Source organism: Eufriesea mexicana, unplaced genomic scaffold (assembly GCF_001483705.2).
Source record: "Eufriesea mexicana isolate 0111107269 unplaced genomic scaffold, ASM148370v2 scaffold941, whole genome shotgun sequence".
NCBI classification, from domain to species: Eukaryota; Metazoa; Arthropoda; class Insecta; order Hymenoptera; family Apidae; genus Eufriesea; species Eufriesea mexicana.
Window position 1 is genome coordinate 512324 of NW_016909083.1, and position 16183 is coordinate 528506.

Here is a 16183-nt window from a genome sequence, read left to right on the forward strand (position 1 = left end):
TGTAATTGAGGCAATAAAAATCTGTAATCATAAATATCTCGAAAACTTTTGAGTAGTTGCCCTTATAATGGTACATTTTCTTGAACTGGATGACTGAATCTACAAACTTGCAAAGTTTCAACTGAATCATTGACCCGAAGGACTTGCACTCCCCTTGTTAGCCTAATCAGATAGTTAGGTTAAGTTAACCCTTTGCACTCGGTGATCTTTTCGTTACAGAATATAGTAATTCGAAAATTTTCTGCCATAAAGTCGACGATATTTTTAAAACGGTAAATAAGAAGTGCAAATTAATTGCAAGACGTAAAATTATTTTACCTCGATATTCCACGCATTATTGGGCAATTTTAAATTCGAGATATTAATTAATAATGATGTTTAGAATTCGATTAAATGGTGACTGAGAGTCGCCTCCCGAGTGCAAAGGGTTAAGTTTAATACGAAGGAATTTTGCAAATATCTCGAAACTTTTTTCTGTAATTATATCGGAAAAAGTAATTTAAAATATTAAATTTCATAATATAAAATATTAAATGTAACAATCATCCATTTTTATTATTTATTAAAAATTGCTCCTATTTTTCTGTACCTTATTAAAAGAGCTCACTGGAATTATATATATTTTCCATAATAGGAAGAAATAAAATATTATTTAATATCAGTAGTATGTAATTTTTCATTTAGACAAGAAATTTATATTATTTTGACACTAAAATCTTAAAAAGTATGAAAACCCATTATTATACATTTCTATTCCAAACATTTTCTCACACATGTTGTAGTTTTAATAATATATATACATACCAGAGAAACACCTAAATGCTAATTACTTTTATTAGAAAATTGCTGGAATTAAAGATCCATACATGATTAATACAACATAAGCAAGGATGTTAATTAATATTAAGTACTTTACTTTGACTTATAACTGCTATCAGCGCATGACACCTTTCTCCAGCAATATAACCTTCCTCACACACACAGTGCGCGATAAAATAATAGCACAGCCTGTAATTTTCAATGTTTCTTGAAACTGAAACTGACACTTCGGTATATGCATATATACCGAATATAATATATATTAATAATATATATAATAATATATATGCATATATATTCACATAGCCTGTCGGTCCTTAATAATACAGAAGAATATTAATTCCAATTTACATTTCTTTATTCTACTATATGCATACGTTACATCCTCGTATCGCTTATTGTTCATGACTGCCCCCTGTATGCATCGACTGTAATTAATTTGCTCTCAACAACTTACATGAATATAATATAATTCATCGTCGCACAGAAGAACCGAATTATAGTAATTAATTTAAAAAATAGGAAAAATAGTGTAGGATGGCGAAACTGATCTTGAGACACCGAAAATTGACGAAAGAACAAGAACGCGATAACACAAACTCAAAACTCGTAAACTGATTTAAGTTACGGAAAGAACACCAAGATAACGAAAATACACAAAGACGCACTCTTTTAAAACTTTCTTTCCAACACCAAGCGACTCACGCTTGTGCTGGTCACAACCGATTTCTGAGGACTCTGTTTTGGTTGTCAAGGGCCACGCTTTTATGCTTTCCTTAACCTACGCTTCATCTCCCCGTAGGGGAGTCAAGCAACTTAATTTTGTTATATAGAAAGACCTACGCTTCATCTCCCCATAGGGGAGTCAAGCAACTTAATTTTGTTATATAGAATAACTTTTCGATTTGCTTCTAGAAGATATCGATCGGTTTACAATTTGTTTTTGTTGGCAATAGCCGATTCGCGATTTCTTTTGGTATCCTACAATAGTTTGTATCTTTTAATTTCTGCGATGAATTTAGAAAATTTTCAAAATTAAGAAGAAAATCAGAACTCTCGAGTTCCCTTTATTAGACATCTAATCTCCCATGTAATCACGTTTCAAGCAAAAAGGTATCGTGCCCCATAATTTCGAGCTTCTTCGTAGCTCTTTGCTCGCTTGGAGGACGCTTGCGCACGGGATAAAGATCGATCGAAGAAATCTGACGACGTGCGTTTGAAATGCACGATAAACGATTCCTCTAGCGCGATGGATTCGCCGTGCACTCGATTGAAAATTTACGACGGCGTTCGAGGAATACGAAAAAATTCACGTGGCTGGCCTGGCAAGGGCCACGGGCGTTGCAGTTTTTTTTATAGGAATTATAATATTCTAATTTTACGACGACTCCCTTCCTTTACGACGAATTCTTCTTCCGGGCCGTTTATGCCAAAAGTAAGCTTTTATTTTCCATAAACCTTAGCGCACCGAGCAGACGTGAGATCGTAAAGGCGAAGTAGATACACCCAGAGCGTTAAACTTTTTCTTCCTGCGCGTACGCCGATAGGACCTCGAAGCCAACTTCCGGGTAAATTTCTGCGCGAGATGTTTTTTCTCCTCTGGCTGAAGGCTGTTTCCTAAAGAGTTTTAAACAACGGCGAAAGAAGAGAAAGATGGAAAGGGAACTGTTCAAAATCTCGGTTTGAAACTGCCTCCATTTCTCATTTATTTATGCATCTTTCTAACTTGTGCCTTCGCTAAGACGTTGTTCCAGAGTAAAAAGGATTTTCGAGTATACCCTTGACTGCTATACCCGGAGCGATTCTTGTAAACGCCTTTTGTGCAAAGACGTTGTTAAATCCTGCGCAGGACCCTGCGAATAAGACAGTGCCTTGAAAATTTTATGTCCCCGACGCTTTTTCCCGGATGCTTCCTTCACTTCGAGCCTTCGTTAACGTGAACTCTCGGAAATCTTGCGATAATTGTTATGGCTGTTTAATTCTGCAGGGATATTAGACGACTGCTTAGAGAACTGTTTGCGATACGAGAAATGGTTGTTCGATTTGGCAGGTTAGGTGATGCAGGAAGCACGTGGCGTTGATGTATCGATTATGTTCTTGTTGTTAATCATTGAAATATCGTTCCCGGTATTCCGTTCATCCTTTTGTTTAGGACAGACTGTGTATCTAAATGTGAAGGCTCTGAAGTTTTACTAGTACCAGTGTTGCGGCCCTAGGACCGCAATGTCCCAGGTCAAGTGGAAGACTGTTTTATGTCCTTATTGCCAGCGTCCCTTGACTTCTATACACTCATTGTCACCTAAGCCACCACTTGGGTAAACCGTAACAAGCAACAATATATCATCCTTAAGACGACAGGCACAAGGACCCAGATTGTTTAAACAACCACCACCACCGAAAGACGCTGGAGCTAGCACACACCCCCAATATTATTCGCAACCAATCAGTAGACAGACGAAGCTTATAAAACCACCGACAGAACAGTCACGAAGAGAGTTCTCCTAAAATACAGTCCACTTAACACTTCGAAGCTAGACATAACCTTCCTCAAAGAACCGTCCGACACTAATCGTCGCCAACTAAGATCGACCTAGTGACGATATACACTTTCCTTTCTTTGAATCGAGCCTTTCAATAAATTAGAAAAGCTAAGTGGAAACTGACAACGCATATTATTGTCTAATAAATTCTTTATACGCAGAGCGGTGCCCGAGCACCATTTTTACAGTATTTAAGTACTTTCCTTATTACTAAAAAATGTAAATTAATATAATGTCACCGCAAAATTAGTATCAGCATAGTACTATCGTTAACAAAAATAAGTATACATGTCATACGTAGTCGCCAACTAAGATCGACCTAGTGACGATATACTCTTGTGAAGGATTTACAGCGTGATTAGGGAGAATATGGTTTACATGAAAGAGAATTTACGGTTTATTGAAATTTTAGGATATTTATTTTGGTCCTTGGACCTGGTTTTTGAAAATTCTAGGTTCGAGAATGTTTTAGTGTATTAGTATTAAACTTTTTTAAAAGTGTCACTGAATAATTGGGTTGTAACGTAATTGTGGGTTCTCCAAGATATTTCCTTTTATTTCGAATATTTATTCTGTCTTGGAATAATTATTATAATTGTTTCATATTTGTAGAGTATCGGATAATTATTCAGAGATACGAGGAAATGTCTTTTCCATTTGGTAATTGACACGATAAATGAAATATATTGGATTAATGTATCAGCAATTCTGTTACGAAAGAGGTTATACTGTACGTATAATATAATTAAGGAAAATATATTTTCCATCGAAGAAGGTTCATATGTTATCATAATTTCAGTATTTTTATCGAAATATTTGGCGTTCTTAAAAATTGTAGATGTTATTTTTATGCAATGCAATTTTATGGATATTTTGTCAAATGTTGATCATTTTTGTCGTTATTTTCTGTACAAAAATCCTAATTCATTTGTGGAATGGAACTATTAGTTCAGAAAATATTTCAATATTATTATTAGGCAATAGGATTATTCGAAACTATGCTCCCTAAATATTAAAATAAAGAAAAATAAAGAATAAAGAAAATCATTGATCAATGTGTTAAAAATATGCAATTCCATTAAAAATTTCACTAGAATAAATTGCTTTGAAATAATTTTGATGAGGTTTTGCAAAAGTACAGCGTTTACTATTTTATATAAAACATCAAGGGAGAATATAGAATTTAAGACTTTAGATTTATCACCTACATGTCGAGGAAGTCCGCCAAAATTTGAAAAAATCGCCTTTGTTTCACGATGCCAGGCCTATTACATACGAAAAATGTAAGGGTATGGAGCAGTTATTACCTTGTATACCTCCTGTGTATCTTGAATATTTTAAAACACTGCCACATGAAGAATATAAATAAATAATAATAATATCTTATTCTAAGTTCAACAATATGTAAATATAATTAACGTTCAAAATAAAAAATATAACTCCTATTTTATTTCTTGTTATTATCTATAAACAAAATTGAATTTATACGAAATATATTTTCGGTGATATTTAATTTTTCAAAATTGAAATTAAACAATTTTTAGAGTTGACTAATCATGAAAGTGGTGTAACTCCATTTGCAACCCGTAAATATTCAAAATAAAAAATATAACTCCTATTTTATTTCTTGTTATTATCTATAAACAAAATTGAATTTATACGAAATATATTTTCGGTGATATTTAATTTTTCAAAATTGAAATTATATGATTTTTAGAGTTGACTAATTATGAAAGTGGTGTAACTCCATTTGCAACCCGTAAATATTCAAAATAAAAAATATAACTCCTATTTTATTTCTTGTTATTATCTATAAACAAAATTGAATTTATACGAAATACATTTTCGGTGATATTTAATTTTTCAAAATTGAAATTAAACAATTTTTAGAGTTGACTAATCATGAAAGTGGTGTAACTCCATTTGCAACCCGTAAATATTCAAAATAAAAAATATAACTCCTATTTTATTTCTTGTTATTATCTATAAACAAAATTGAATTTATACGAAATATATTTTCGGTGATACTTAATTTTTCAAAATTGAAATTAAACAATTTTTAGAGTTGACTAATCATGAAAGTGGTGTAAGTCCATTTGCAACCCGTAAATATTCAAAATAAAAAACTATAATTCCTATTTTATTTCTTGTTATTATCTATAAACAAAATTGAATTTATACGAAATATATTTTCGGTGATACTTAATTTTTCAAAATTGAAATTAAACAATTTTTAGAGTTGACTAATCATGAAAGTAGTGTAAGTCCATTTGCAACCCATAAATATTCATTATTTTAATTAAACTCGCTTTAAAGAAATTTATATAATCAAAATACACATTGATAAATTAGTAGAAACACTATATAATTAACCCATATTTTTTAATTGCCAAATATGCTACCTTTAATTTTCTCGAAACTACAGAAAATAGACTTGCACACCACTTTCAAAATAAACGATCCATGTACATATATTAAAATCTATGTCAACCATTACCACGTGTATGTCCTCTATTCATCTTCTCAGCCAAAATTTACTCATATCAAATTACGTGCTCTCTAAAACCATTTAACCTTTGTCAAAAACCTCTTTCATGCTCAACAGTTTCGAAGATACTCGAGTGTGCCAATTTAAACGAGTCACCTTACATGTACAACATATACAAACAAAGGCACTGAGCAGAGCTCAGAAGACGACTCTCGAATCATCCCGTATCCCAACTCGAAATCCTCACACACAAACACACACACACGTACACGTACACTATCTCTGACACACTTGACATTTTGACCAAGAATAAAATTCCATTAACAAAGGTGAACATGAGGAATTGGACCCCTATTCCTTTCACAGGTCATCTTCTCAGCTCGTACTTCTTACTCAACCCCTAGATATATTATCCGAGCTACAAGTTCCATTCCGCAAACACTGGGACTTGGAAAACCTACGACCCCGGTGTCCCAAATGCTGGAGTATACGAGCCGCATATTTTCCCAGAGCCTGTGTACGCGTCTGCCTCGATGATAGCGTTCGGAAACAAGAGAACCGGGCTCATTCGATTATGCGCATAAATTAGCTGGCACTCTTATCGGACGGCGACATGCAGTGTAATCCGGCATCAGAAACGCATTAACAAATGTCAAATCAATGGTCGGGAGAAACTGCGAGTAATCCTCGCAGCAGCGGCACGCTTTAGATGCCACAAATCAAGTTTCAACCGCGTATCTCGCCACAGCGATTTCTCCCGTTCGATCTCGTCCTTCCTGCCTTTCCTTTTCCCCTCAGGCTTTTGCAACGGGCATCAGAATACGGTTTGTTACTGGATTGCCTAGTGGCCCGCGACTCGGCTGATGCACGCTTGCTTTCTATCATTCCAGCTGCCCGTGGGAGAACTTCGTCCGGCAGGATACCATTGGATTCCGTTTGCATTTTTTCCTTCATCGAGGAAACTTTCGAAGGTGAAATGGAAATCTTGTTTAGATTTCACAGTCTGATCAATATTTCATGCGAGAAGATTGCGAGTTTCAGAACTGGGTGGGCTAGGTCTAGAGTGGTATTAGGTAGTTTCAAGATTTGGTTCCTAGTTCATGGTGCCCATTTTATGGTAAACTTGATTTTTCAAAATGTTGTTAGGTTTCGTTTGATGTTTGCATTAGTTAAAATTACGTTTGAAGGTTGGACAGAAGTCTTGCTTGGTTTTGAGAGGTTGGTTAATACTTGATGAAAGAAGATCGTGGGTTTCAGAACTGGACTAGGTATAGAGTAGTATTAGATAGTTTCAAGATTTGGTTCTTAGTTTCTTCTTACCATTTTATGGTAAACTTGATTTTTCAAACTATTGTTAGGTTTCGTTTGACGTTTCCATTAACTAAAGTTAGTTTGAAGGTTGGACAGAAGTCTTGCTTGGTTTAGAGAGGTTGGTCAATGTTTGATGAAAGAAAATTGTGAGTTTCAGAACTGGACTAGGTCTAGAGTAGTATTAGATAGTTTCAAGATTTGGTTCTTAGTTTCTTCTTACCATTTTATGGTAAACTTGATTTTTCAAACTATTGTTAGGTTTCGTTTGATGTTTCCATTAACTAAAGTTAGTTTGAAGGTTGGACAGAAGTCTTGCTTGGTTTAGAGAGGTTGGTCAATGTTTGATGAAAGAAAATTGTGAGTTTCAGAACTGGACTAGGTCTAGAGTAGTATTAGATAGTTTCAAGATTTGGTTCTTAGTTTTTTCTTACCATTTTATGGTAAACTTGATTTTTCAGAATGTCGTTAGCTTTTGTTTCATGTTTCCATTAGTTGAAATTATGTTTGAAGGTAGAACAAAGGTTAGTCGATACTTGATACAAAAAGATTGTGAGTTTCAGAGCTGGTCTAGGTATAGGATAGTATTAACTAGTTTCAAGATTTGGTTCCCAGTTCCTGTTCACAGTTTTGTGAATAACTTTATTTTTGAGAATGTCGTTAGGTTTTGTTCAATGATTCCATAAGTTGAAATTACGTTTGAAGGTAGAACAAAGGTTAGTCGATACTTGATCCAAGAAGATTGTGAGTGTCAAAGTTGGGCTACATCTGAAGTAATATATGCTAGTTTCAAGATTTGGTTTTCGATGTTTGATAATTATTTTTAAATTTGGGTTTTAAAGATATTATAGGACCTCGTTTAAATTTTTTCCTTAATCAAAGGAATTGGCAATGTAGACAGCTTTGGATGCAAACAGCTTACAGGATTTAGTGTTGACCTACACCTGGAACAGTATTACGTTGTTACAAAAATTGGTTCCCAGTTTTTAATATCCATTTTGTGGGAGAAAATTTACTACTCGAGGATACTTCAGAATTTTGTACCGAGTTTTTCCCATGGTCAAAGTTACTTTAGAAGATGGAATATAAATGTTGTTTAGTTTAATAGTCTTACATCTATACTTAATGTGAGTTCCACTTTCCCTTTCGTTCTTCTCTATCAACCAAGCTATATTTTGAACATGAAATCGATATTCTCATTTTGTAGAAACCTTAAACTAAAACTTAAGAATTCGGTTAACATAATTAACAGTATAATTGCCAATCGCGTAAAATTGGCTTATTTTCAAATTTCATTTTCATCTTCCAATAACGACCAGTTGCTTTTCGAATTTCAGCTGAATTCCTAGCACGTTGGAGGAGAAAATGGAATGCTACCGATAGTACACGTGTTATAACCTTTGGCATAAATAAAACATACGCACGGGGAAACAAGTGGCACCGAACTATACATCGGAATATCATTCGCATCCTTGGAATTCCCAAGAAATTCTATAGCACTAGAGTTCCACGAACTTAGCTCGAATATCGCGCGAAAACGCATCCGTATGCGCGAGTGGAACAAGTAGTACACACACTCGCACAGACGTATTCCACGACTCAAGTATCCGAACTATTCGCGAGACGTGTTTCTATCCAGCTGGCAAAGAACGTAATCGAAAGTGGGTTTGAAACGCGATGTCATCAGCGGCGGCAGGTTCACCGTGTCAAGAATCAGCATAGAGCAGCAACCTCGACAGAGGACTCCCCGGTCTAGGATAAATGTTCATAAGCGGATTTCGAGGCGCGATGAAATACGCGTGTTATCACGGTAAACATAGCGAAACGTTCATCCATATTACCATGCCGAAAAATATTACTTTTCCTGTAAATATTGGTCACGGGCGTTCTGGTAACATCGCGAGGCTAACGCGTCAATAGATAGACGTTAAAATCCCAATATGGGGCATATTTTCATGGCGGGAAAGTAACGAGCCGTGCCTCGATATCTCTACACTGACATTTAATCTAGTCCTGATATATGGATAAAATTTTATTATACCAATTCGCCCTTCTCTCGAACGTAACCGATTACTCATTCCGGGCGTATTTCTCGCGTGTCAGCCTTGCACGGTCCTATCGATCGCGACTCAGCCAGCAATTTCATAGATTTAGTGGTCTGAGCTTAACACATTGTCCGTAACAGACTGTAATGGCGTTACTCATAAAATATTCACGAATCGCAGCTTATACCGGGAAAGCTGGCCCGAAGATACACGAACGAGTACTTACACGCGGCCGCGTCCGATTCTCTGTCAAAATCGCATTAATAATACATCGATTAATTATCCGCTTACATCGGTGTACATGCGTGCGCGCCACGTCTAACGATTCCACAAACGTGATCAATTTTCATCGGGGCGCGGCGGTCTCGTCTGGCCGAAACTGCAATTCATACCGGGCGATACGCACCTTCGTTGAATTATTAATGACGCCTCACTTATAAATTTACTTTTATGTCCGAGTGTTGGGATAGAATGGAACGCGGGATCGTGAACGTAAATTTAAGTAGCGCCGTCTACGATCAGCTTTTCCGCCAAGTTCCGCCTGCCTCTGAAAAATCTTATGGATCGCGGTGAAACCGCGAGAGCGACGTGGTTATGCTAAAGTATGGTGATGAACGGTTCTCTAAGAAAGAAATTAGAGGATCTTGTTCCTGTTGCTGGATGGCACCTTCAGACTTGCAGAGACAGGAAAGCTTTCCTGGCTTTCGCGTGGAACGAGTTTGACGACTATGTGGTAGTACATGTGTGGTATATATATGTGGATGATTTTTGCATTGGTTACTCTCATAGTTATGTTAGTATTACAGGTAGTACTATGTTAGACTGTTATAGTTATGTTAGTATTACAGGTAATACTGTGTTAGGCTGTTATAGTTATGTTAGGTAATAGTTCTGTTAGTATTGCAGGTAATACTATGTTAGACTGTTACAGTTATGTTAGTATTACAGATAATACTGTGTTAGGCTGTTATAGTTATGCTAGGTAATAGTTCTGTTAGTATTGCAGGTAATACTACGTTAGACTGTTATAGTTATGTTAGTATTACAGGTAATAGTGTTAGACTATTATAGTTATCTTAGGTAATAGTTATGATAGTATTACAGATAATACTATGTTAGACTGTTATAGGTATGTTAGTATTACAGGTAATACTGTGTTAGACTGTTATAGTTATGTTAAGTAATAGTTATGTTAGTATTACAGGTAATAGTGTTAGACTGTTATAGTTATCTTAGGTAATAGTTATGGTAGTATTACAGATAATACTATGTTAGATTGTTATAGTTATGTTAGGTAATAGTTCTGTTAGTATTGCAGGTAATACTATGTTAGACTGTTACAGTTATGTTAGTATTACAGATAATACTGTGTTAGGCTGTTATAGTTATGCTAGGTAATAGTTCTGTTAGTATTACAAATAATACTATGTTAGACTGTTATAGTTATGTTAGTATTACAGGTAATACTGTGTTAGACTGTTATAGTTATGTTACGTAATAGTTATGTTAGTATTACAGGTAATACTGTGTTAGACTGTTACAGTTATGTTAGGTAATAGTTCTCTTAGTATTGCAGGTAATACTATGTTAGACTGTTATAGTTATGTTAGGTAATAGTTATGTTAGTATTGCAGATAATATTATGTTAGACTATATTAAGACTGCTAAAGTAGTTAGTACGTACTATATTGGTGAAGGTAAATCTTATTTTATTAGTACTAGTACTATAATTAATACTTCAAAGATATTGTTAAATTTAATTTTGAATTGCTAATACTAATATTGGTGATATCAATGTAGCAATTTTAATGTTAAAGTTAATATTGCATTGCTACTGCTATGGATATGCTAGTATTATAGTTAATAAATTCTGTTTTAGCAGCATTTGTATGATAATTAATACTTCATTGGTATAAATGCATTTAATACTGTATTAGTAGTATAAGAACGTAATTACTTTGCAGTAGTAGTACTACTGTAAGGAATGCAATATTAGTTATACTATTACTGTATTAAGCATTGGTACATTTGTAAAACTGCTACTATAGTTAATACTGTTATTACATTGGCAATATCGTTACTCTACTTAATACTGCATTGGTAGAGCTCCTAGTGATTCCTACAATTAGTAGCATTATTATTATACTTAATACTGTATTTATTATCATTACATTTATCTCAGTATTGCCTACATTACTAATTTAATTGTGATACTAGTATGCAATAATAATACTACAACTATAGCTAATACTATATTGGTAGCTCTGTTACCACAATCAATTCTACATTAATAGTCACACTACTACTATTTTAAGTTCTAAACTAGTGATTCTGTTGCTGAATTTAATACACTATTGTTGGTATTCCTGATGCAGTCTACATCATACATAGTATAGTATACATACAATAGTATACTTCTAATGTGTACTCTTAACTTCCCATAAACAGAAGTTTCATAGCACCAAAACAGTACACTACAACGAAGACCGAAGTTAAACCAAATCGTCGCAATACTATTCGTATGATACTAATTTATCCAATTGTAGGAACCTAACTATAAAATATTGAATCTAATATACATTCTCGTTGATGAGTTTGAAGGTCGCATTGCAGCGGACTGTCAATTCTCCGAAGGCATCAATCGGGAAGCGCAAGTATCCTCTACCATGCGAGATAAGATTTTCGAAGCTTCGTTTAATTTCGTTTCGTCGAAAAATTGAGTATGAAAATTTGAAAGCTGACGATACTCATGGTCCGCAGCAGGAGAAGAACTCTTTCTTGGCTGCTCGTTAAATTAATATTTCACGGGCTGGATGTGGATAACGAATGGCAAAAAGCTCGGCGAATGGTAAAGTTGTCAAGAGGAATGAGAGCTTAACCGGAACCCGGCTTATGTGTAAAGTTACTCGGATTTAAATTTTCAAGTTGGATAACCGTGCAAAAGTGTACTAGGCTGACCGTTGTTGTGGAACTGTTTAAAATTTCCTCATCCGACGAGAAGCAGTTGTAGCTAAAATCACGAGAGACTGGGCTGTTGCTGGGAGTTAAGCACGAGGATTAGTTAATACGTAAAACGTTTTCGTTTACGAAAGGAAAACGGTCAGTGCACTCGTTGAAACCTAGCCTGACTGGTCGATGCTGTTCGAGCTGGTTCAGCAACCTGCCGGTATAAAGAATTGTGCATTTGCGAAGCTTCCGAATCTCGAGAGTGTTGGATAATATCGTGGACTTGTTCCTAGGCTTGTCTATTAATTTTTAATAAAATGGAATTAAAAGTGATAAGCCTCTTCGTAGTGATAAAATTAACATAACCTTTTATCAATTGAACATTTTATAGCGATCGATAATCATGAAGAACGATGAAGAACGTGATAAAATTCTGGATATATTTGCTAACAATTTATCAGATATTCTAATTGAAAGTGAAGATATCGATCATTACGAGGATAATATTGAAAGTAAAAGAAGAAGGGAGGATGACAGTGACAGTGATGAAAGCTCTGACAATGGTAACAATATAGTTATTCCTTTAAAAAGATGAAAGATAATTTCATTTGCCAGCTATGTTTAATTCCATTTCGTATTACAGAGTATTTTACAGTGTATCATACTTTAAAAATATATTAGTTTGTAAAAATAGCAATAAATAAGTTCAAAATGGTATAGGTATTTAATTTTAAAGCTTAAAATTTACTTACAATTTCTTTATAAACTTTAAAATTTATATTTATTGTAATTGTAAGTTATAATTTTATCATAAATGTTATAAACTTGAAATTTATGCAAAATCTTTTTTGTATTTATTCACCAAAAATATAGCTGGTCACTGGGTAAAGCTGACAATGAAACTTCTATCTCTAATATGTCTTTCTTTTCGCCAATCCATATCCTCTACGTGTATATTTCTCGAAAGATATCACTCTGCAACAATCGAACCTCGTTCTTATTATAGAGTCACATAGTCTCTACGACGCTGGAAAATACTTCAGCTAAAATTTTTCGCAGACCAACTTGTAAGAACTGACTTAGAGCTGGACTGGAGCGTACCTGGTACTTTACTCTACAACTATCTAAAACATTAACTACACAGATTGAATGCTGACTGTCTCACCTTCTGACTCTTCCGCGCCCTTGCACCCTTATTTAAAGTCCAACGCTCTCTGTTTTGATACACAAGCTCTCTTCGTTGATTACTCATTTCCCAGGCGACCTCGCTTTTGGTGGGCCAGGTATTTCAGATACTCAGACACATTTCTAGACTTTCGTTCATTGCTTGCACTCACCTCGGTCATAAATGTCTCATCCATACAATCCTTGCACGTGGTCATCCATCCATCTGCATGCACTCCAGATGTTACCTTAAAGGCCTAAGCCGGATCCGATACCACTTTTAATACTGTTTCCTTTGCTAGAGTCCTTCCCAGCTCACAATCAATCAATAAAATAATCAAAATATTAAAATATAAAAATAGTCAAATCAAATCCAGTAAATGTCAATATCGAATTGAAAATTCGAAGATATCGGTCCCTCCCACGATGTTGTGATGACGATTTCCTCACTGTTTCGCTGGTTTTGACTCTTGTGGTTCCTACTGATGGTCTGGAGTTCCTATAGTGCTACCTGTTGGTATCCCCTTAGTTGTGCTATGATAAGGTAGCGAGTAAAAGAACGAAAGGAAAAGAAAGGGACGAGCGTTTCGTCCCTGGCCTGCTAGTGGACTCATCAGTAAGGCTACCTAGCAGGCTCGGCCTTAGATACTTAGGTAGCATAGGAACTTCTATTTATGGGAGATCGAAGATTCACCGAAGATTTGCAAGAAAATCCTTGAATCTTCTTGAACTTGGAATCCATCTAGTGGCGACGATGAGAATGATGGTCGCTACACTGATGATCTGGAGTTCCTATAGTGCTGTCTGTTGGTATTCCCTTTGGTTGTTGTGCTATGATAGAGTAGCAGGTAGAAGGATGAAAGAAAATGGGAGGGATGAGAGCCCTGGGCCTGATAGTGGACTCATCAGTAAGGCTACCTAGCAGGCCCTGCCTTAGATACCTAGGTGGCATAGGAACTTCTAACATATTTATGGGAAGTCAAGGATTCACCAAGGATTTTCAAGAAAGTCCTCAAACCTCCTTAAAATTGCAATCCATCTAGTGGCGAGGGTGAGAATGATGGTCGCTACAAATTCTTGCACATGATCACTTGTGTGTCCGCACGCAATTCCCTACATGAACACTTCGACCATGACACCCTAACAAAGTGTAAAAGTATCCTACGTCATTTCTATTCATCGTCCCATCATTCCCAATCCCAGGAATCGGACAAAGATCGTCCAGCTTCCCAATTCCATTCTCTGTCCAATTAAAAAATGTACCTCACGACGAGGGCAAGGCAGACCCAGCATCGAGTCAGGTTATTCGCCTCCTCCATCTGGTGGCCGTTTCCCGCGTGCATAATGGAAACAAATTGTCCTTGCCTCGAGGATCACGTCTATACGTTTCGTAGCCTCATCCCTTACCGACTTCGCCTCCCGTTTTCTTCTGTCATCTCTCCTTCAGCCCGCGTGTCGTATTTGATTTCGTCTGAATTGATGAAATAGGGGATGCGGGTAATGGATGCTCTTAATGAGAAAGGAAGACGCGACAAAGGGAGCCTAAGAAAGGGTTGCATGATTTTTACGCATCACGACTCAGGGATCATTAAAAACTCGACTGAAGGGGATGCATGGAGAAAATTGGGGAACAAATTTTTAACGCGCCAACATTTAATGCCGTTTCCTCCGCGAGGGTCCGTCTCTTCCGAAAAAAAATGGTACACGGTTTCAAGTGGAACCGATTAAAAGTTCGCTCTGCGATGGAATTTGCTTATGATTGGTACGATGAGATTGTGAACTTCGTTGACGATATTGGCAGTCACGCGAGTATGCTTCTTTACTCTTTGTAGGTATCGTAGCACGAAAATTTCGAAATTTTTGTTTTGAAATTTTGGAAATCGCTTCTTAAGAGAATACTTTAATCTAATACTTTATATATCTAAACTAATACTTTGTAGGTAACGTGGCACGAAAATTTCGAAATTTTTGTTTCGAAATTTCGGAAATCGCTTTTTGAGAGAATACTTTAATCTAATACTTTATATATCTAAACTAATACTTTGTAGGTAACGTGGCACGAAAATTTCGAAATTTTTGTTTTGAAATTTCAGAAATCGCTTTTTAAGAGAATACTTTAAACTAATACTTTAACTAAGTTTGGCAGATAAAGGACTGCAGTGATTTTAAGATATATTTCTGTTCCTTTTCACAGATTGTTACATATAGTGTAGTAAAGTATATTATATATAATATATTCGCTATATATATAGTATAGATTATTATATATAGTGAAATATATATTACACAGATGATAATAATTGAAGTGGTATGATGAACATAAATAGAAATATAACGAGCCCTAAAATTATACATATCTATGTACCTCTAATTGAAAACTTCAAACACCTGCTACTTCTTCTGATATTTTTTTTGATTCTTATACTTAATCGCAATTTTTATCATTTTCTTATCTTTCCTGAAATAAATAACTATATTTTATTTTATTTTATTTGTGGTACGTGAAATCACACTTTGAAAGAATAATTTTTCGTACTTCGTGGTTGCCAAAATTTTTAATATTTTTCTTTAGTAAGTAACATAATTGAAATTTATTTTAATACTTGGTTTCAATTTTAGTTACTTCATTCAGTCATTAGTCATCATCACTGATGTTTCTCGTAGTTACAAACAAAATTGTCTTATAATAAAAAGACATCTTATAAAATTCCTTATAATAATTATGCATTGTAAAATAATTTTCATTTTCTTCCAAGTATAAAATACACGTGAAAAATTTAATAATTTATTTCCAATCTAAATTAAATCTTTTCTTTTGATGAAACTTTCTTTAGTTTATCATAAGTTTATTTTAATAATTAATTGATTAATGT